We start from the raw sequence: 22,714 nt of genomic DNA on the forward strand, positions 1-22,714 counted from the left end.
GTGCATGGACCAGAAGTGAAGAATGTCCATGTTAAACATAAAGATTCAGGAGGTTCCCCTGGCGGTCCAGTGGTTAAGACTGTGCTTCCAACTGAAGGATGCAGCGGATGATTCCTGGTCGAGAAACTAAGATCCAACATGCCTGGGCGGCACAGCCAAAAAAAAAAAAAAATCAAGATTGAACGCCTCCCTTTCTGGGACGCCTGTGCTGGTACTCCTTCGATGATAAGACTCCCTTCCCAGGCCAAGGCTGTACTGACTCACTGAGTTCGTGCTGATCTGGTTTGTTTCATTTTTCTTGAGACATTGAAAGAATGTATCCCTGACTTATATGATGTTCTTTGTTCTGACAAGACATAAAACTGTGCTGAACATCATGCTTCTTTGGAGCAGTTCCTCAGGGCTATCTGAGAGGCTGTCTTCTGGGCTATAATTTTCAGTTTGGCTCAAATAAAACTCTTTTCTTTTCCTACTGTAGATCGTGTATTGATTATTTTCATCACCAATAGGATTCGGGATTATATCCTAATGCTATGGGGAGCCTATGAAGAGTTTTCAGCATGGTGGTAATGTGATCTGGTTTGGGTTTCCTCTCCGGGTGCTATGTGGGGAATGGGAATCCAAAGGGAAGGCTTTTGGAGTTGTCTGGGCAAGAAATGGTAGAGCTGTCACCCAAGTGACAGTGGAGACAGAGAGTAGTGGATCAAAAGAGGGAGATTCTGAGACTTCATAGGGCTTCCCAGGTGGCGCTTGTGGTAAAGACCTGCCTGCCAATGCAGCAGACCTAGGAGACTCAGGGTCAGGAAGATCCCCTGGGGGAGGGCATGACAACCCACTCCAGTATTCTTGCCTGGAGAATCCCAGGGACAGAGGAGCCTGGCAGGCTACAGTCCTTGCAAAGAGTTGGACACGACTGAAGTGACTAATTAGCACACAGCACACTGGGACTTGACCGCAGCCTGGATATAGAAATGAGGAAGAAAGCGACAAAGATGGCCCCAGGCTCCTGGCCTAAGTTAGGTGGATGGCTATGAACGCTACTGAACATCGACTGCAAAGAAAACCAGGGATAGAAGTTCATGTGGTGGTGGTAACTGGGATGGGCAAAATCAGTTTCAATTTCAGACTCATTAGGTGCCTGAGAGAGACGCAAGTACATATGTCAGGTGGGCATTTTTATGCTTCACTCAGTGCCTGGAAGAATTAATAATTTTATCTTTTTTTAAATTTTTTTAAAAAATTATTTATTTTGATGATGCTAGGTCTAAACTGTAACATGTGGTATCTTTAGTTGTGGTATGTGGGATCTAGTTCCCTTACCAGGGATAGAACCGAGGCGCCCTACAATGGGAGCGAAGAGTCTTAGCCACTGGGCCACCAGGGAAGTCTTTTATTTATTTGTTTAACTGCCCTGTGTCTTAGTTGCCGCATGCGGGATCTTTCACTGCGGCATCTGAACTCAGTTGTGGCATGTGGGATCTAGCCTCTGCATTGGGAATGCGGAGTCTAACCACTGGACCATCAGGGAAGTCCTGAGTTAAGGATTTGAATCAATGAAAGTTGGTCAGGTTCCTCTGTCTAGATAAAACAGACGTTAACTCAGATGAAACCTTCCCTTTATGCAAGTTCCCTAGGTTCCGCTACATACAGTAGTGTCTGCCTGATGAGTCACAAAGTTGCTACCTGTAAAGTCAAATGTGGCTTCTCCTGAATCTTTGAATATGTTTCAGGCAGTGAGTCAGTTAGGTTCAGATTATAACAGAAAATCCAAAGTAACAGTGATTTAAACAATAAGAAATTTATGTCTCTCTTTCATCCATGAGTAAATAATCTAACCTGATTCCATAGTCCCCAGTCTCCTAGAGTTCCTGTTGTGAAGGAGGAAGGGAAAAGATAAACTCCCCCCCACCTCCCGCAGCTGAATCAGCATCTTTTCTCAGCCTTCCTGCAGGTCTTCCACAACATTTTGCTTTTTATCTCACTGGCCAGAACTTAATCACATGACCACACTTCCCTACAAGGGAAAATGGAAAGTGTGGTCTTTTGTCCATGTACACCGCCACCCTAAATGAAATCTGAATTTTCTTACAAAGAGACAATCAATTTTGAGCCGGAACCTGGGAGCCTCTGGCTCAGGCTGACACTTTCGTCAGTGAGGTACATAGATTATAGTTATGGCAAAACATAAATGATATGATGAGAAGAAACAGAATATTAATCTTTTGAGTATCTTCCAACCTGTATTAGGCTGGTTTCTCTCACAAGTATTAAAGAGGGAAAATGCCAAAATAAACAAGAAATTATTGGATCATAACACTGAAAACCTCCCTGGAGAAGTAGGGTATAGGCTTCTGAAGTTGTCACCACTCCAGCTTTATTTTTGTATGATTCTCTCAGCTTTTCCCCCTTGTTGGTGTTACCTTCAGTCTCCAGAAAGCTTCCTTCATGAGAACCAAATGGCCTCAAAGTTTCCAGATTTACCTATAAAATAGTATCCCTTCCAGTGCTAGAAAGATGCTGCCTATCGTAACTACTTCACTCTGGACATTGAACGAGTTTAGGAGCCTGCCAAGTCTCACTCACTCAAACCTGCAGGCCAAGGGGCTTGCTGGTAGTCCAGTGGTTAAGCGTCCGCCTTGCCGTGCAGGGGACAAGGGTTCCATCCCTGGTAGAGGAACTGGGATCCCACATGTCCCAGCTAGGGGGTGGGGGTAGCGTGGCAGAACTAGGCGCATGCGCCACAAGTATTGCGCCTGCGCACCACAACTGGAGAGTCTGTGCACACAAGGAAAGATCCCACAGGACACAGCAAAGATCCCGCGTGCCACAGCTAAGGCCTGACAAAGCCAAAAAAATAAATGAATGTTTTAAAAAAGCAAACCTGGAGGCTTGTCCTTCAACTAACCACTGGGGCAAATGGAGTAACTCCAAGTAGCTTCAGACAACCCAGAGGCCACCCTTTGAGTTGGGGGTGGGTTAATTCACCAAGATATGAGGATAGTACACAATGAATTTTGTGAACTAGTAATCTACAAAATATAACAGCAATGGTTGTCCAATAATATGAAAATGCTGAATCTATTGACATGTACCCTGAAATGTACACTTAAAAATGGCTAAAATGGTAAATTTTGTAATGTGCATTCCCCACAATAAAAAAAAAAGAAACAATAAAGCATAATGAAGGAAAAGTGAAAGACCCCCTTCCTATATGTAACCAATGTTAGCAGTTTGGAGTGTATGTTTTCTTAAAGAGAAGTTATCACAGAATAATAGCTGTCTAAATGTGCTTGGTATTTTCATTACATCTGTATTTTTAAAAGAACTTTTTTCTTCACAGAACCCTGTTGAGAGTTCGTGAACCAGCAATGTGGCTAATGCAATTTGAGAAATTCTATTCTGAGAGCAGCACATTGCACAAGCTCTGCTGAGAGTCCAGCCAGGATCTCTGTGTGATGGTTATCCTGTGTGTCAGTTTGACTGGGCTGAGAGCTTCCCAGAGACCTGGTAAACATTACTTCTGGGTGTGTCAATACATTTGAATCAGTGGACTGAGTGAGAAAGATGGCTCTTACCAGTACAGGTGGGCATCATCCACCCACTGAGGGGCTGAACACAAAAGGCAGAGGAAGGCTAAATACCCTCCCTTCCTTCTCGAGCTGAGACCGCCATCCTCCTCTGCCCTCAGACACTGATGCTCCTTGTTCTCTGGCTTCACACTTGGACTGGGGTTCACACCAAGGCTTTCCTGGATCTTCAGCCTGCAAATGGCAGATTGTGAGATTTCTTGACCTCCATAATTACTGCATGAGCCAATTCCTATAGTAAATCACAGCCAATCAATGAGCCTTCCTCTCCCTCTCCCTTTCTCCATATATATCTATGTCTGTACCGAGCAGTGCTCAGTCACTTCAGTCGTTTCTGACTCTTTGCAACTCCCCATCTGGCTCCTCTGTCCATGGGATTCTCCAGGCAAGAAAACTGGACTGGGTTGCCATGCCCTCCTCGAGGGGATCTTCCCAACCCAGAAATCAAACCCATGTCTTCTGCGTCTCCTGCATTACAAGGGCATATTCTTTACCACTGAACCCCTGGGGAAGCCCATCTATACCAATACATTGATATTAATATAGTGATATCTGTTGATACACAGATATTTGTTGTTTAGTTGCTAAGTCTTGTTCAACTCTGCAACCCTGTGCACTGTAACCCTCCAGGCTCCTCTGTCCATGGAGATTTTTCAGGCAAGAATACTGGGGTGGGTAGCCATTTTGTCCTCCAGGGCTCTTTCTGACCAAGGGATGGAACTGGTGACTCCTGCATTGGCAGACAGATTCTTGACTGCTGAGCCACGAGGGAAGCCTGTATATAGACATAGATATATCTTATCTTCTATTAGTTGATTATGCTTCTCTAGAGAACTCTGACTAATACATTCTGTATCTTCCAGGTTTGCAGCTGGTAAACCCACGTGGTATAGAAAATTGTTATTCCTGCCTCTAGTAGTAACTGTCCTTCCATTATATGCTGGGAAATATGCTAGAACCAGGAAGACAACAGTGAACACAAGAACACATGCCCTCATGGAGCAGCAGTTTCCAGTCAGAGAGAAAGCATGGATCAAACAATTACAAACACAAATATAAGTACTTCATGAAAATCCTGATAAATGCTGAGGAAGAGATGTACAGGTGTTAAACAGGGTAACTTGGCCTATCCTGAGACGGTACTGAGGAACTAACGATTGAACTGACAACTGCGGGATGAGGAGTTAATGGGTAAAAACGAAATGGCTGAGACCTGCAGAGGGAAGAAGCGTCCCCAGGGAAAGGTATTCAGTCAGCAAATATTGATTTGAACTGTGGTGTTGGAGAAGACTCTTGAGCATCCCTTGGATTGTAAGGAGATCCAACCAGTCAGTCCTAAAGGAAATCAACCCAGAATACTCATTGCAAGGACTGATGCTGAAGCTGAAGCTCCAATACTTTGGCCACAGGAAACTGAAAGAGGCCCTGGGACTGAAGCACCACAGGCTGAGCTACAGCCGCCCCAAGATGGCTCGAAGGCCCTTCCCCTCGGCTCCTGCACCAGGCTCTCTTCTTCACTCAACAACATTAAGCCTGGGTTTCAGAACCCCTCCAGGGTTCCCTGATTGCTTCTAGGAAGAGCTCACTTTTCCCAACACTCCTAGACATCATAACTTGGAAGAGTTTGGAATCCCAAGGAAGTTCTAGAACAACTCTACTTAACTAAGGATATTCAGTCAGCAAATATTGATTTGAACTGTGGTGTTGGAGAAGACTCTTGAGCATCCCTTGGACTGCAAGGAGATCCAACCAGTCAGTCCTAAAGGAAATCAACCCTGAATATTCACTGCAAGGACTGATGCTGAAGCTGAAGCGCCAATACCTTGGCCACCTGATGTGAAGAGCCAACTCATTGGAAAAAGACCCTGATGCATTTGGAAAAAGCATCTTTCCTCATTGGAAAGACTGAGGGCAGGAGGAGAAGGGGGCGGCAGAGAATTAGATGTTGGATGGCATCGCTGACTCAGTGGGCATGAGTTTGAGCCAAACTCTGGGAGCTAGTGAAGGACAGGGAAGCCTGGGATGCTGCAGTCCATGGAGTTGTAGAGTCGGACACGACTGAGAAACTGAACAGCAACCTGGAGTGGGCACTGCGCTGTGGAGAGTCCTGCAAGGAATACTAAAGCCAGACAGCCTCCAATCTCAACATGTTTACAATCTAACGTGCTCAAGCTGACCCAGGGGTCATTACAAAAAAAAGCACCCTGCTGCTCGGCCCAGGCAGCGTGGTGGTCTGGCTGAGAAATGGATGTTCCCAGTGAAACTGGGATGGGGGAATTGGAAATTAATGTGTTGGCAGGGAAGGGAAAGAGATTTTCCAATTCTGTCACATGTGAGTTAAAATCCTCTGAAGAAATATGGGACAATTATCTTTTCAAGATTGGAGTTAGAAGAACCAGGCCGGCTCAGAGACCCATGTCAAGCACAGAGGCAGTGCCCTCCCCAGGTGGCATGCCCTGCCCTTGTGTAATCATTGTTTCCCCTGCCCCAGCTTCTGGAGAGGCCTGCTGTGCAGAAAAGGGAGCTGGGTAGGCGATCTTGCATTTGCTGATGCAATATCAGGAGGCACTCCCACTGCCCTTGGGCCCCTCAGGCAAATGCTGCCCTATTTCCCATAACGTGTGGGTTAAATGACCCAAGCCAGTGGCCTTGCCATATCTTTTATCCAGAGAGTAATTGTTATCAAAAAAATATGTGGAAGGAAGAAGAAGAGCTCTAAAGAGTATGTTTCTCCCCACTAGCCCAAGTGACCCTGGCATGACCCAGAGAGAGCTTTCCGCAGGGTGACCTTCAACCAGGCAGTCACTCTGTCACTAGAAGCTGATCTGCCATGAATAAGGGCATATTCTCAGAGTCCATGGGCACTTCAGTAAAATAAAAAATGAGAACATATAAATACTCATGTCTTCTGATGCAGTGATTCCAGACCCGGCAATTTGTCCCAAGGGGAAAAAAGATTTATTTTGGTTCCGCCATGTGGCATGCAGGATCTTAGTTCGCTGACCAGAGATTGAACCTGTGCCCCCTGCAGTGGAAGCAAAGAGTCAACCTACCGGACTGTCAGGGAAGTCTCAAAATAACTGTTTTAGATATACACACTTAAGGCTATTTGTTGCAGAGGAAAAGAAGGAATCAATCTAATAATAGAAAATATTAAATCAGCAGATATCATCTCAGCAGACTCACATGTTCATGGGCTGTGATACCACTGATATGATCACGTTTTTGCTCTTGGTAGTGGACACTGGAAGGTTGCCTGCACTCCCACTTCCCCAGAGCACTCTGATTTCCACCGGGGTGATCATTTTCCCACAAAACACAGTATCTCGGTAGAATGCGTGTGCCTACTTCATACCAGGAAACCCACAGAGAGCTGTGGAGGCTCCTTCTGCTAATCCCTCCTCTCAGGCCTGCCACTGCCTAAGGCTGGGCATGTGACTGCCTTCAGCCAACCACACTCTCTTTCCCAGGACTTTGACTCTTGAGCCTAGGAAAACACAGACCGGCTTTACTGTCTGTCCAGCCAAGTGTGTCGAAAGAGACCTGCTGCCTGGCAGGCTACCCACATTCTTATTCCCAGGATGGTTCTTCAGTCTTCCTTTAGCACCCCACATACTTCGCTTAAGTTGCCAAAATCAGGGTGTGTTTTTTTCGCAACCCAGGAAGAATGGTATTTACCTACATTGGCAGTAGAAGACAATGGACCTTCAGGGAAATTGTAGGGCACTTGGAATTGGTTATCTGGCTGAGCTAGAGTAGAAAACTGTTTGTTGTTTACTTGCTAAGTTGTGTCTTTTTGCAACCCCATGGACTGTAGCCTCCAAGGCTCCTCTGTCCATGGGATATTTCCAGCAAGAATACTGGAGCGGGTTGCCATTTCCTCCTCCAGGGGATCTTCCCGACATGGGGATAGAATTCTGGTCTCCTGCATTGCAGGCGAATCCTTTACTGACTGAGCCACCAGGGAAGCCCAGTTATCTATTGGAGCATCTAATTCCTGGCGCAAGGCTCCACTGTACTTTCTTGCTCTGTCTTGTCAACCACGAAGTCCTCGTATTCCAAAATGCGACGCAATGCGATGACTGGGCCTCCACGAGCCTGAACCTTGAGAGACTGTGAGAAGCGGATGCACTCATTGACTTGCATAGATTAGGTAACTTGAGTAAGAAATAAACTCTTGTGGGGTAAGCAACAAGATCTGGGAGTTGACTGTTACCATGGTGTAGCCGCTCCTATTCTAACACAGAAGAATTCCAAGATCTTAGGCAGGGGGAAGAATGTCGCGAATAGGATTGAATATATATATGCAAGAGAAGGCCAATTTTCAAAAAATTTAAAGTCTTCTTTATTTAATGGGCACAGAGATTTGTTTGGGATGATGACAGAATTCTGGAAATAGTGATGATGGTTGAGCAACATTGTGAATGCTCTCAGTGCTACTGAGTTGTACACTTAAAAATGGTTTCAGTGATAAATTTTATGTTTTGTATATTTTGCCACAATTAGAAAATAACCCCAAGTTTTTTCTATCAAAATCTTCCAGTAATGCTATGGGTTGGAAATATAGGCGTTCATATATTGTTGTTGAAAAAATAAATAGGTACTTCTTTCTGGATGAAATTTTGGTGATAAAAACAAGGCCTTTCGTAGGAAGCCCTTTGATTCATTTATTCCTCTTCTGGAAATTTGACCTAAAATTAAAAAAATAACTTATAAAGTTTCATATAAAATTATAATGACTCCAGCACAGTTTTTAAAAGCTAAAAAGGTGAAACAGTGGGCCACAGGGGATTGGTCATATAATTTAAGGTATATTCATATAATTGAACATCTATTTCTGCTTTATTGACTATGCCAAAGCCTTTGACTGTGTGGATCACAATAAACTGTGGAAAATTTTGAAAGAGATGGGAATACCAGACCACCTGACCTGCCTCTTGAGAAACCTATATGCAGGTCAGGAAGCAACAGTTAGAACTGGACATGGAACAACAGACTGGTTCCAAATAGGAAAAGGAGTACGTCAAGACTGTATATTGTCACCCTGCTTATTTAACCTATATGCAGAGTATATCATGAGAAACGCTGGGCTGGAGGAAGCACAAGCTGGAATCAAGATTGCTGGGAGAAATATCAATAACCTCAGATATGCAGATGACACCACCCTTATGGCAGAAAGTGAAGAAGAACTAAACAGCCTCTTGATGAAAGTGAAAGAGGAGAGTGAAAAAGTTGGCCTAAAGCTCAACATTCAGAAAACTAATATTAGGGCATCTGGTCCCATCACTTCATGGGAAATAGATGGGGAAACAGTGGAAACAGTGTCAGACTTTATTTTTTGGGGCTCCAAAATCACTGCAGATGGTGACTGCAGCCATGAAATTAAAAGATGCTTACTCCTTGGAAGGAAAGTTATGACCAACCTTCATAGCATATTAAAAAGCAGAGACGTTACTTTGCCAACAAAGGTCCGTCTAGTCAAGGCTATGGTTTTTCCAGTCATCATGTATGGATGTGAGAGTTGGACTGTGAAGAAAGCTGAATGCCAAAGAATTGATGCATTTGAACTGTCGTATTGGAGAAGACTCTTGAGAGTCCCTTGGACTGCAAGAAGATCCAACCAGTCCATTCTAAAGGAGATCAGTCCTGGGTGTTCATTGGAAAGACTGATGCTAAAGCTGAAACTCCAGTACTTTGGCCACCTCATGAGAAGAGTTGACTCATTGGAAAAGACTCTGATGCTGGGAGGGATTGGGGGCAGGAAGAGAAGGAGACGACAGAGAATGAGATGGCTGGATGGCATCACTGACTCGATGCACATGAGTTTGGGTGAACTCTGGGAGTTGGTGATGGACAGGGAGGTCTGGCGTGCTGTGATTTGTGGGGTTGCTAAGAGTTGGACACGACTGAGTGACTGAACTGAACTGAACTGATGAACCTGTTTAGAACTGTAGTACAGACGAATGTTTAATGAGGAATTCTGGAGAACCGCTCCAATATAATATTAAGTGAAAAAAATACAAGCCTTTGTTCTTGAACAGTGAGTTCCTAGATATAAGTTTCGTTTGACAGTATTGATTTTTGTTTGTTTGTTTGAATTGTATTCATGTATGTGGTTGTCTAGGCTCTCAGTTGTGGCGTGCGGGCTTCCGTAATTACATGCAAACTCTTAGTTGTGGCCTGTGGAATCTTAGTTCCCCAATGTGGGACTGAAGCTGAGTTCCCTCCGTTGCACGGCGATTCCTAGCCAGTGGACCGTCAGGGAAGTCCCAGTATTTATTCTTGATGAATGTATGCTGACTTTCTGTTCATGAAATTATTTTCTAAGATTGTTAACCATGGTTGCACGATTACAATTAAAAGTTCTCTAAATATCTCAGGATACAATTTATCTGGGAATAAAAACAAACTCGTTAAAATAAATTTCAAGAAGATCTCCTCCTGTTTCTTACCTTTCTTGCATTTTGGTTCTGTCCTGCCATAACTCGTTTTCCTCTTTCCATCTGAAGGTAATTATTGAGAGAAGAATGGAGAAAAAGAGAGTTTCATTAGTTCTGCTTCTCTGTTATCTTTTTCACATTACATCATCTTTCCCCAGAGTCTTCGTGTTTTTGTTCTTGCTATGAACATGACCTTAAAAGGACCCTTTTTGTTTTTCTGCTATTTTTCACATCTCTAAGCTCATTCTGGATCTGCTTTTTCAGATATTGCTAGTTAAGGGTCGTGCTTAAATAACATACTGCTCACTGGTATTTAGATAAATGTACACATCTATCCATTATCTCATATTTTTGGCACAGTAGAGGAATGCGTCTGCAGCCACTCCTGGTTTTTTGAAGATATTGCTCTTTCTTTCCTGTTGGAGTTATTATGTTTTAAAGTATTCATTTATTTGGCTGTGCCCGGTCTTAATTGTGGCATGGAAACTCTAAGTTTTGTCATATGGGGACTGGTTCCCTGACCAGGGATGGAACCCAGGCCCCCTCACTGGGAGTGCAGAGTCTTAGCCATGCGTCAACCAGGGAAATCCCCCTACTGGAATTATTTAAGACAATCATCTTCAATTTGACTTACATGGACCCCAAGAGTATGTAAAAATTTCCCAAAAATTACTTTTGGCAGGGAAAATTTTATTTCCAGATCCCCAGTTTCCATTTGGTTTTTTGCCTAAAATTGATCTGTTTGAAAAGCTATCTTACAAGTTCTCCTGCCCACCTCCCCATTCACAATAACCCTTTCCCCAAAGAAGAGGAGAAGGCAGAAAATCATACTGCAAGTTTGTTCATCTGCATCCTTGTTCTGAGATGTAAGATTCTCCAGGATAGCTGGGGGAAATTTCAAATGTTTTTTCTGGAAGCCTTCTGTAATGATTAACCCACCAAAGTGCTTTTGTCTTTCCCTATCTTTTTCACATTTCTGTTAAAAGTAACAATGGCCTTAGAAAGTGTCCCATTGAGATAGTCTGAATATGTTGAGGTGAGGTGGTAGGAATGATGACAGTTTTCCTTTATCAACTTGCCTCTCCCATCTTCAAATATAATTAGGGAATGCATGATCCTTGAGGGAGAAACACATGAAAGCAAAGAAAATATCCTTAAGAAATATTGAACACTGGGACTTCCCTGGTGGTCCAGTGGTTGGGACTCTACTCCACTGCAGGAGGCGTGGGTCTGATGCCTGGTGGGAGAACTAGGATCCTGTATGCTACAAGGTGCAGCCAAAAACTAATAACAAAACAAAAACAGAGAAAGAAATGTTGGACATTAAAAATGCTTCTCCTCTTTGAACAGAAGCTTTTTTTTTTTTTTCTCCTTTTGGTCTCTGCTCAATATTCTACTCTAGAATGTGTTGTCAGCTGGAAAGAATGGAAAGAAAAGCACCTTTGAACAGAGTAGTCATGCTGATTCTTTAAAGTATAACTGGAATGTATAATTGCTAAGATTTTTGAGACATGATGAACAAACCTGTGCAGAAAAAGTTCACATGATTTATTTCAAAGTGTTTGCATTATTTAAAAAGGTAGTTAAAACTTATTTAATCAGTTCATAATAGGACATATTGATTTACTGACTCAATCTTTCTGGACCTCAAGATTCCTCTGTAAAATGGGGATAATAATTGTACCCCTTCACTGAGGTTTCTTTTGAGATTAAATGAGTCACCCTGTAATCTCTGCAAAACATGTAGAAGAGTGCCCGGTGCAGCAGAAGGGCTGCCGTGCTGCCCCGCTCCCCTTCACCAGTCTGTATTTCCTCTTCTCTTGGTCCATACTCACCCCCTTGATCATCTCACCCACCCTCCTGGCTTTTAATATCATCTATGTGCCAATTATTCCCAATATACACTTTCAGCACCTGCTCACCTTAGAACTCCAGATTCATACTCAACAGCCTCCTGGACCTCTCCACGTGGCTATGTACTAGACATCTCAAACTCACTCTCTGCAAATGGACTCCTGTTCTTGCCTCTCCCCACGCATTTCCCCTGTCACTCAACATCTACACCATCCTTCCAAGTGTTCAGGCCACCAGAACTTGGAGTTAACCTGCACGGCTTTCTTTCTCTCATCCTCCACATTCCGTCTGTGTTCCTGCAGAGATCCAGAATCTGACCACCATTCACGCCCCCAGCGCTGCCCCCTGCTGCAAGCCACTGTGGCCTCTCTCCGGGGTCACTGCCACAGACTCTACCTGGGTTCTGCCTCTGCTTTGGCTCGCTGATAGTCTGTCTTCAACAGGTCAGCCAGATTGCTTCTACTAAAGAGAAAACCAGGAAATCCCTGGTGGTCCAGTGGTTAGGTCTCACAGCTTTCACTGCCAGGGCAGGGGTTCAATCAGGGTCGGAGAATTAAGATTCTGCAACCCACATGGAGTGGCCAAAAGAAAAAAAAAAAAATCAAGTTGTATCTTTCCCCTGCTTAAAATTCTTCAGTAGGTGCCCTCCCATACAGAACACAATAACAACTTTTCAGAAATTATATATGTATTCCTGCACATACATATTAATTTTTTAAAAGACTGTATAAATATGCATCAAATTGTTGGCAGGGGTTATCTTAGGGTTGTAATATTACATGTGATTATTTAAAACTATTTGCCTTTTGACCCAACAATATTACTCTTAGTAATTTGTCTACAGGAAATAATAGGATATGCCCAAAGATATATGTTCAAGAATGCTAGTCACAACAATATTTACACTAGGTAAAAATTGGAAATAGTTTAAGTGGTTAACAATAGGAAAGTACAGTTGACCTTGACTAATTATGGGGCTAGGGTTGCTGACCCTCCTTGCAGTAGAAAATCTGAATAAAACTTCTGTCGACCCTGCTCTCACGTGGTTCCTCCACATCCATGGTTCCTCTGTATCCACAGTTCGGTATCCTCAGAGTCAGCCAACAGTGGATCAGGTAGTACTGTGGTACTTCCTGTTTGAAAAATTCTATATGTAAGTGAACCTGCGCCATTCAAATCTGTGTTAGTCAAGGGTCAAGTGTAGCCTAATCAGTTACATTATAGCAAATGATGGGTTAGCTGGCATGGGTGACTTTATCTTTTAAATTTTTAAATTTATCTATTTACTATGTATTTGGCTGTGTCGGGTCGTAGTTGAGGAACAGGGGGTCTCTGCTGCGTTATGTGGGATCTTTCACTGCAAGGTCTTTCGTCGTGGCACCCGGGCTCCATAAGGTGTGATCTCAATTAGTTGCTCCAAAGCAGGTGGGATCTGAGTTCTCCAGCCAGGGATTGAACCTCCGTCGCTTACATTTCAAGGTGGACTCTTAACTTCAGGACCACCAGGAAATCCCTGACTATACATATATTTTTTTAATTAGTAACACACTTTTAATGAAAAAAGATTATGAACTAACAGTACAGTCTGATATTAACTTTGCAAATTAAAAAGTGTATATGAAAAGAGAGAAAAAAGACAGTAAGGATATGCACCAAAATATCAAAGGGTGTCATCCATAGGAAATAGACACAGGTGGTGGCCGTGGCCTATTAGCCGTGGCCTATTAGCAAACCTGCTTGGAATTCACAAACTCAGAGCAAATGTGCAAATTCTAATGAGCACTTCCTGCACATTCTACTATATCAGCTTAAGCAACTGTCTCTTTTATAGCCTCTAGATGCATTCAGACAGTATATCACATAGATAAGAAGATATTTAAATCTGAATTTATGGTAACAAAAATGATTCTTATACTGCATACTTAGCAAGTAGAAAAAATAAATACATCCCCTAATACTTCAAGGAATTTAGGCCTTTTAAGTCTTGCCAGATCAGAACAGGTTAAGCTTTTTTTTTTTTTTTTGCAATGACTGATAAGAGTTTCCTAAGCTTCTTATCAGTTTTTAAACTGTTTGAAAAGAGTAGCTACAAGTGCAGGAAATAAGATGCTTCGCAAGCTCGGTGACTAATATCCAGTTTCTAATTTACAGTTTGATTTTTAAACGTTGAGTTAGTTCTTAGAATTTTATGTTTCATGGGTTTCTTGTTACTTATGGAATGAAGTGATCAAAGGAAAAGAAATTCTATATTCAAAACTACATTTCTTTTCTATTCGGCCTCAGAGATCTTCACCCAAGAACACACTGATACGATTCAGAAGTTTAAGAAGTCATCTCTCTTTCTTCTTTACATAACTGAAGCATAGGTACTATTCAAGTTACCAACTCATTTTCACTGAAAAGGAAAACAAACAAGTGAAAAACAGAATACGAAGTTCCTAAGTAGCAGAAGAAACCACAAGGCAATCAGAAATGACCCAAAAGCCAAGCTTGCAATTTTTTTCATGAATTAAGTAATAAGGTCAACCACAAAGGTGTCAGGTATGCAGTAAATAGGCTGGCTTCAGCACATTCCTTTGTTTTACCACTTGCTTTTGACATTAAGGCAAGGAGACTGCCCTTAAAAACCCACATATTGAATACTGAGAACATGACATTTCACCAGACTTTGTTGCAAAACTAGAATTGTGTGAGAACATTGCCACTTTGTTCTTTTGGAACATAAAGCAGAATTTACCAAACAACGGTCCGCATGAAAGGCAGGAAGATCTGATTATGTGCTTATGAGCTTAAGGCTTTCTTCTTCTTCTTTTTTATTTTTTTCATCTGGCATTCTTTGAGAACAAACTAAAATTCTCTTGTTTTCTGGAGAGAAAGAGAGAGAGGTAGAAATTACCTAATGTAGAAAGTGAGGTTCTATCAGTATCAAAACAAGGAAATCAGCTCCAGGCTTAGTTGGAGTGAATGTACGCAGAAGGCTAAGGGTGCCCATTTGGTTCGTCTGCATAGGTGGGTTGAGTCTGTATACCACATTTGTTATTTTTGCTGTTGTTTAGTAGTTATGGCCGACTCTTTGTGACCCCATGGACTGTCGCCCACCAGGGTCCTCTGTCCATGGGATTTCCCAGGCAAGAATGCTGGAGTGGGTTGTTAGTGCCTTCTCCAGGGGGTTTTCCCGACCCAGGGACTGAACCCCATTTGCTGCATTGCAGGTGGATTCTTTAATGCTGAGCCACCTGGGTGTATCTAGCAAATAAAAAAATCAAAATGGTAATGACATCAGTAAAAACCTCTCTAAGAGAGAGAACAAAGAGAAAATCATTTGCTCCTAGATATTTAGTCAAATCTAAGGTGGAATTTCTCTCCCTGAATTTACTATGGTTCTCCATTAGGAATTATAATGCTTTGGAGGGTGTTACAAGAAAACTATCCTAAAGTCTAAGTTGCTTGTTTTCTTCATGACAGTTACTTTTATTTACTTTTAAAATTTAAAGGGTATTTACTTGCTGAATTTACCTGTGCTGAGTATTTTGTTCTGACATTTGAATTCTTAGTTGTGGCATGGGGGATCTAATTCCCTGACCAGGGGCTGAACCTAGACACTGGAAGCTCAGAGTCTTAGCCGCCGGACCACCACGGAAGTCCCAACGCTGAATTTTAAAATTAAGCTTTGCACAAAATAGAGAATAAATATTTCACTGATTGAAAAATGAACAAATTCCAGCTCAAGTCTCTCATCCATCAATAATGGCAAAATTAACAGATCTGCATCCTCTGTGTAGGTAGGGGCTACTTCAGTGATATTTGCAATCACAGAGGAGTGAAAGGAGCACCTGTTTGCCAATATACAGTCATCAAAGCCACACAAATAATTAACCATAAACAAACTGAATAACTCTTATTTGGCCCCTAGATACATCCTGAACTTAAAAAGGCTTACTACTGTCAAGTCATAAGTTGTGTCTGACTCTGCCATCCCATGGACTGCAGCACCCTAGGCTCCTCTGTCCTCCACTATCTCCTGGAGTTTGCTCAAATTCATGTTCACTGATGCATGGACATGAATGGATAGAATCAGTGATGCTATCTAACCATCTCATCCTCTGCCACTCCCTTCTCCTTTTGCTTTCAATCTTTCCCAGCATCCCTTTTTCCAATAAGTACGCTCTTCGAATCAGGTGGCCAAAATATTGGAGCTTCACCTTCAGCATCAGTCCTTTCAATGAACACCCAGGACTGATTTCCTTTAGGATTGACTGGTTTGTGCTCTGCAGTCCAAGGGACTCTCAAGAGTCTTCTCCAGCACCACAATTCTAAAGCATCAGTTCTTTAGTGCTCAGCCTTTTTTATGATCCAACTCTCACATCTGTACAGGACTACTGGAAGAGCCATAGCTTTGACTATATGGACCTTCGTCGACAAAGTAATGTTTCTATTTTTAATACAATGTCTAGGTTTGTCATAGCTTTCCTTCCAAGGAGCACTATAGCAGCAGCATCTTTTAGGATTTTAAGTAACTCAGCTGGAATTCCATCACCTTCACTAGCTTTGATCATAGTAAATGATTCCTAAGGCCAACTTGACTTCACACCCCAGGATGTCCTGCCCTAGGTGAGTGACCACACCATTGTGGTTATCCAGGTCATTAAGACATTTTTGTTAGATGGAAAATGAAGGAAGGAAATGGCAACCCACTCCAGTATTCTTGCCTGGAGAATCCCATGGACGGAGGAGCTTGGTGGGCTACAGTCCACAGGTCGCAAAGAGTCGGACACGACTGAGCAACTTCACTTTCACTTTCACTTTGGTGTATTCTTGCCACCTCTTCTTAATCTCTTTTGCTTCTGTTAGGCCCTTGCTGTTTCTTTCCTTTATTGTGCCCATCTTTGCATGAAATGTTCCCTTGATACCTCCAGTTTTCTTGAAGAGATCGCTAGTCTTTCTCATTCTATTGTTTTCCTCAATATCTTTGCATTGTTCATTTAAGAAGGCCTTCTTATCTCTCCTTGCTAGTCTCTGGAATATTCATTAATGTATTGAAAATAAATTTCTTGCTGGGGTGGGGGGGCGCTTCACTGGCATGTCAGTGACTAGGGCTCTGCGCTTCCACTGCAGGGGGTATGGATTCCATTCCTGATTGGGGGATTAAGATCCTGCATGCCACACTGGCAAAGAAAACAGAGACAGAGAGAGAATTTCTTGGACTCTGTCCTTATTACTGCACTTAGTTGCTGAGTCCCCTTTCCACTTAAAAGCCTAAAACTTAACCTTTTGTGTGAACTTCGCAATTCACAGATTAAACTCAGTCAATCCAGGGCTTCTCCCCCTCTCCATTTTCCTTCTCTTTTCCAGGGATTTACATGTTTTTCTGACCTCAGAGGCCCCTGGTCCAGGATCTGCTGAGCTGGGTGATTCCCTGGTCTGGTTGCCAGCTCCCGTGCTTTGCTGCCCCATGTCTCCATCCACCTCTGCCAAGTTTGCCCTGAGCACAGGGCCCCTCCCGTTCTGCCATCCCTCTCTCAGCCACTCCTGGGTGCTTTGGGGAGCTCAGGAAACTGCTGGATGCTCACTGTCCTGCAGGGTGCGGGGAAATGTCTTAGTCATCCACGGAGGCCTGCTAGAAGCAAGCTGAGGATCCTCTCTACCCTCAAGTTCTGCAGGGACTTTCTCATCTTCTCAGTTGACTGAGGAGAGTAGACAGAGGGTACAATCTTTTCTTAGGCACCTAAGTATAAGTGTTAGTTGCTTCAGTTGTGCCCCCATGGACTGTAGCCCATCAGGCTCCTCTGTCCATGGGGATTCTTCAGGCAAGAATGCTGGGTTGACATTTCCTTCTCCAGGGGATCTTCCTGACCCAGGGATTGAACTCGGGACTCCTGCCTTGCAGGCAGATTCTTTACCATCTGAGCCACTAGGGAAGCCCCTTAGGCACCTATCAGCTTCTAAATTCTAGTCACCTGCCCTCAGATTTTCTTCTTTTTGTTTCCTTTCTATAGCCAACTTTATACTTTGGTTTACCATGTAAACGTCCTGCATCCTCCGAAGTGTTTATTCATGTAGAACTCAAAAAAACATGTTTCCTCTTTCAAGAAACCCGCCCTATAAAAAAGCCTAGTAGTTCAGCTTTGATGTTAAAATCCTATTTGGAAAATTAGTTGTCCTCCTCGTTCTGGGCTATGCGCACTCATTCTAGAGTGATGACTGCTATTGATTAAGTTAAGGGGGAAACGGTAATCAGGGGTGATAGGAGCCCCCTAGTGGGCACTTGGAAACGTGCAGGACATTTTTAGTGGTCACAGTGACTTAGGGATTTGGTGGGTGAGGGTAAGGATGGTAAATATCCTGCAATTGCAGGAGAATGCCATGCAAAATACCAATAGTTCCCTGCTGGAAAATGCCAAAGACATTCTTTGGGGGCTTTTCCAGCCTCTGGTCCCATCTCTCTTACTATACAGGAAGGCTCTAGGGCCCTCTTTGCTCACCTCTGAGAGCCTGACTCCTTTCCTGCCCAAAATCCATGGGACTAGCTTGAGTCCTCAGGTAGTCCTTGCATCTCTCCGACCTGAGCTGTTTCGGGGAGGAGCAAGATGCTGGATCGGGAGGTACATTTAGCTGTTCCACCCTTTAATTTCCCGTTCCTCTTCCACCCATGTAGTGCTTTGAGTTTTTGCCTCTGAGCTTGCTTGACCAGTCTCCTACACATAAAATTTACCAAAATTCTTCTCTTCTTCTCATCCCGACTTGTATTATTGCTGTGTACAAGAGAAAATGTGAAACAGCCTGTATTTTAGTCTCGTCGCTAACCATGATTTTGGGCCGGTCTTTTAACCCCACGGTCAGCTTAGTTTTCTCATTTGTAAAAATGAAAGCATGAGGCTAAATGATCTCTAATGGCATGTCAGCTCTGTGCTTCTACAGAAAAAAAAATATATATATAGCATTTGTTCTGCGTTCTGGACACACTTTACATTTCTTTCTTGACAAAGGTCCTTTAGTCTCTTTTGTTAATAATTTAGAAGTAAGTGGACTCTTGAGGAAATGCCACTAATGAAACTAGATTACCATATCATTTTGTGGCAAGTGTTGGTTAATTATTGAGCTATATAGTAAAATATATATACATATATTTTGTTATTCTGTTTTTCACAAAGGATCAATCTCTCATCTTTCCTTGTTTTATTAATACATTCAGGAAATATTTATAATCATCTATTGTGTGTCAGGCGTTATTCTAGATACAACGGTGTTGAAAACATAACAGTGAACAAAATAAACTCAATGTTTTCACAGAGCTTACATTCTAGATTATCAGTTCTCAAAGTGTGGTCCCTGAAAAATATCTCAGAGTATCCAAAAGGTCAAAACATTTTATTAATAATACTAATTTGACTTTTTCAGTGTGTTCACATTTGCGCTGATGGTACCCCAAAAAATGGTGGGTTAAATTAAGTGCCTTAGCATGAATCAAGGTTGTGGTGCCAATTGCTAGAAGTTACTGTATTCTCCCCTATTGCACAGTTGAAAGAAAAAAAAAAAGCCAGTTACTTTTAAGCAGACATTTACAGAGCAATACAAATTATTAACTTTTATACACAATGATTGTCTTGAGGAAATCACATGTGATTATTTGAATTGTATGCAAAACTAGTCAATTTTTTAAATGAAATCTCATTTAAAAACACTGAACGATGAACTATGGTCTCCTAGACTTGAAAACGGGCAGACTTTTTTTTTGGAAATGAGCCAAGTCATTCTGATACTTCCAGGAAAATAACTGGCAGTTTTTGTTGCCAATGATAAAATTCAAACTTTCAAGCAAAAAATAGAATTTTGAAAAAATCTGTATCTACCACTGTTAGTTTAATAGCTTCCCAAAACACAAAAATTCTGATGAGCTTGGTGGCAATATTAGCAAATAGGATTTTTCAATGTTGTGTAATGAAGTGTGCCAACATTTGGAAGATCTACATAGCTCAGTGAACTATCTTCCAAATGACCAATGCATGATGCTACAAAATCATGATATGTTAAATATCCATTAAAGTTGTGAGACACACATGAAATTTTACTGTAACAGTATGAAAAGAACTTTTCAACATTTTCAAATGTTCCAGTTACATGGTACTTTAGGCCTGGTTTTCTTTCAGAATATAAATTTAGTAGTTCTCAGCCAAATAAACAAACACATCCCCAGTTCTCATGTTTGGTAATTATAACATTTTTAGTGAATAAGAATACTAAGGTTTGTGTTGTGAGAAGTGAAGTGTTTCCTCTATTTTAAAATGTATTTGGTTAAGTGAAAATTAGTAAGCTTGTGCTTACCTGAATTGTTTTGGAATGCAGAATATTAAGAAGCAATGTCCTAAGTGACATAGAGACCGGAGAGGAGTAAAGCATCAACTGCAGACTTTCTTCAAATACTTAGAATGTAGTACTGGAAAATCCCATGGATGGAGGAGCCTGGAAGGCTGCAGTCCATGGGGTCACTGAGGGTCGGTCGGACACGACTGAGCAACTTCACTTTCACTTTTCACTTTCATGCATTGGAGAAGGAAATGGCAACCCACTCCAGTGTTCTTGCCTGGAGAATCCCAGGGACGGGGAGCCTGGTGGGCTGCTGTCTATTCGGTCTCGCAGAGTTGGACACGACTGAAGCGACTTAGCAGCAGCAGCACTGGAGGAAGCACAAGCTGGAATCAATATTGCTGGCAGAAATACCAACAACCTCAAATATGCAGATGATACCACTCTAATGGCAGAAAGTAAAGAGGAACTAAAGAGCCTCTCGATGAGGGTGAAAGAGGAGGGTGAAAAAGCTGGCTTAAAACTCACCATTCAAAAACTAAGATCATGGCATCCACTCCCACCACTTCATGGCAAATAGAAGGGGAAAAAGTGGAAACGGAGGCAGATTTTATTTTCTTGGACTCCAAAATCACTGTGAATTGTGACTATAGCCATGAAATTATAAGACATTTGCTCCTTGGAGGGAGCAAAACCTATGACAAACCTAGACAGCGTATTAAAAAGCAGACATCACCTTGCCAACAAAGGTCCGTATAGTCAAAGCTATGACTTTTCTGGGCTTCCCTGGTGACTCAGATGGTAAAGATTCCACCTGCAGTACAGGTTGATCCCTGGGTCAGGAGGATTCCCCAAAGAAGGGAATGGCTACCCACTCCAGTATTCTTGCCTGGAGAATGCCATGGACAGAGGAGCCTGGTGGGCTACAGTCCATGGGATAGCAAAGAGTCGGACACGACTGAGTGACTAACACTTTCACATTCATGTATTTCCCAGTAGTCATGTACAGATGTGAGTGCAGACCATAAAGAAGGCTGAGCACTGAAGAACTAGATGCTTTTGAATTGTGGAGTTGGAGAAGACTCTTGAGAGTCTCTTGGACTGTAAAGAGATCAAACCAGTCAATCCTAAAGAAAATCAACCCTGAATATTCATTGGAAGGACTGATGCTGAAGCTCCAGTACACTGGCTACCTGATGCAAAGAGCCAACTCATTGGAAAAGACCCTGACACTGATTGAGGGCAGGGGGAGAAGGGTGCAACAGAGGATGAGATGGCTAGACAGCATCACCGACTCAACAGGAATGAACCTAAGCAAACTCCTGGAGATATTTAAGGACAGGGAAGCCTGGCGTGCTGCAGTCCAGAGTCAGACACAGCTTAGTGACCAAACAACAACTTGTATAACTATGGTGAGCCAGTGAGAGGGGCCTGGCTGTCTGGAAACAAAAAAGTCATTGCTCTTTTTACATTTGTCCCCTGAACTTATCAAAAGCATGGAGCAGAAAACATAGACATAGGTGACTCATTCTTCCAGTGTTCCTTCTCAGTGCTTTTTTTTTTAATACAGATGTGGTCATGTTTGATTTCTCATTGTTTGACATTGTTTGGACAGTCCAGAATGTTAATCACATGGAGAATTCCTGATGTACATAATATATCCATAGTCCTGGATACATAATATATATTATATATGTGTAAATTTTATTTTTGAATCTTCTAGAACATAATAGTCAAAACTTTTCTCAGGATAAATATTCAAAACATGAAAATTGTATTTTCAAGTATACATATGGTGTGTTTATAATTGCTGAACTTTTGGAAATACTTTATAGAATACATACTTGTCTTTCTCCTCTCTTTAAGCTTTGAAGTTTTTATCAAAGAGCCTGTCTGTGGGACCTCCTTGGTGGTCCAGTCGTGAAGACTCTGTATTCTCAGTGCAGGGGGCCCAGGTTCAATCCTGGTCAGGAAACTAGATCCCACATGTTAGTAACTAAGATCTGGCACAGCCAAATAAGTAAATAAATAAAAAAAAATATAAAAAAGTCTATTTGTGGCTTACATTTGAGATTTTGAAAGCAGTTCTTAATTCTAAGAATTAGTTTCTTGTGTTCCTTCTCAGACTAAGCACCAAAGTGTTAGTTGCTCATCACGGCAACCTACTCCAGTATTCCTGCCTGGAGAATCCCAGGGACAGAGGAGCCTAGCAGGCTATAGTCCCTAGAGTCGTACAGAGTTGGACACGATGGAAGCCACTTTACACACATGCACGCAAGTACATGCACATCCAGCTCTTTGTGATCCCGTGGACTGTAGTCCATCAGGCTCCTCTGTCCGTGGGATTCTACAGCCAAGAGTACTGGAGTGGGTTGCCCTTCCCTTCGCCAGCAGTTCTCGACCCAGGTACTGAACCCAGGTCTCCTGCATTGTTGGCAGATGCTTTACCATGTGAGCAACCAGGGAAGCCTAAAAAGGAAGGAAAAACTAGGCTTTCTCCATCAATTATACCAATAAAAAATGTAATGG

The 22,714-nt window shown here is 42.4% G+C and overlaps 1 long non-coding RNA gene across 3 annotated transcripts; it reads right to left on the bottom strand.

The window, feature by feature from the left end:
* Positions 1-7,908: 7,908 nt before the first annotated feature.
* Positions 7,909-21,558, bottom strand: LOC133228535 (uncharacterized). Of its 3 annotated transcripts, none has more exons than XR_009730244.1 (5): positions 20,204-21,558; positions 18,364-18,633; positions 12,278-14,746; positions 10,040-10,090; positions 7,909-8,278 (listed from the first exon to the last, which is right to left on the bottom strand). It is a non-coding gene; the product is annotated as an uncharacterized LOC133228535 (long non-coding RNA). The 3 variants fall into 3 exon arrangements; XR_009730243.1 differs by lacking the exon at positions 20,204-21,558 and having other exon boundaries at positions 12,278-12,442; positions 12,873-14,746; positions 18,364-19,694; XR_009730245.1 differs by lacking the exon at positions 20,204-21,558 and having other exon boundaries at positions 10,040-11,311; positions 18,364-19,703.
* Positions 21,559-22,714: the final 1,156 nt, after the last annotated feature.

The sequence above is a fragment of the Bos javanicus genome, chromosome 17 (genome assembly GCF_032452875.1).
Source record: "Bos javanicus breed banteng chromosome 17, ARS-OSU_banteng_1.0, whole genome shotgun sequence".
Classification (NCBI taxonomy): Eukaryota; Metazoa; Chordata; class Mammalia; order Artiodactyla; family Bovidae; genus Bos; species Bos javanicus.